We start from the raw sequence: 1,154 nt of genomic DNA on the forward strand, positions 1-1,154 counted from the left end.
TAAAAACCAGAAACGACATGCTTTCTTTTTTTAAAGATTATATTAACATATCTACAGAAATTTAAGTAAATATACAAAATTTCATCACTAATTAAAATCAGTGTTTTTATATAACCATGCTACTTTTAACTTTTGTCTACATGCATACTTTTATGCATATTAGCAGTAATATTAAATACCATACCATTCCATATTCCAACTTAAGATAATTAATATGTTTTAATATTATACCATACATATTTTACTAATGTGCTTTTATTTTTTATTCCCCTATTCTCACCCTTCCCTGAGGAAAAACATGTTAATTACCTTATGTCAATCATACACACCTTTCACCGTGCTTGTCCAAATATACATTGCTATGGTCTCCTCTTTATTAACAACGTATAATGGACAGTGCTCTAATTCAACAGAGGCAAATGTAATTTATTATTTCTTATAATGACATAATATTCCATAATTTCTAATGCTATATTTTTTTCAACTATTTCTCTATTTGTAGATATTCAGGGTGTTTTAGTTTTAGCTTCCTCTCCCACAAACTATAAACAAAACTGCAATAAACTCCCCTGCTTTTATATACATATGTATTATGCACTGGTGCTTATATTTCCATACAATAGAATTTCCAGAAGTTAAGAATCTTTATTTATAACATGCTTCAGCATCGAATGATCACCTAATGGTCTGAAATAATCTCTAATATTTTTGTGAGTCTGAGAGTCACTTTGCTCAACTTATCATGCTCCCAAAGCTGAGAGCAAGCCCCTCAGTGACCTGTCATAGCAATCCCGTGCAGGCTACAAGAGAAATATGTCTGCTTTGGACACTATAAGTACCAGAGGTTATTTTGATCACACACTAGATCAGATCTTGATATAGCTTTCATCTTCGTGGATTCCTCATGGTCCATAACAAATAGTTATCACAAAATGAAAAGTCATTTTCTTAGAACTTAAATAAAGTTGCTGTTTAAAATTTTTGGTCCAGCACTTTCCTTTTGCATAGCCTTACTTAGTATCTTTGTTCCAGGGAAGTAGAACTCCCTGGAAGCTCCTGGTCTCCTGAATCAGCTAGAGGGTGATTAAGGGGTTGTAGCCCTGGCATATTCGGATGGGAACATAGGAAGGTTACCATGGAAACTGTCTGTGATT

Source organism: Propithecus coquereli, unplaced genomic scaffold, assembly GCF_000956105.1.
Source record: "Propithecus coquereli isolate 6110/MARCELLA unplaced genomic scaffold, Pcoq_1.0 Scaffold61, whole genome shotgun sequence".
NCBI classification, from domain to species: Eukaryota; Metazoa; Chordata; class Mammalia; order Primates; family Indriidae; genus Propithecus; species Propithecus coquereli.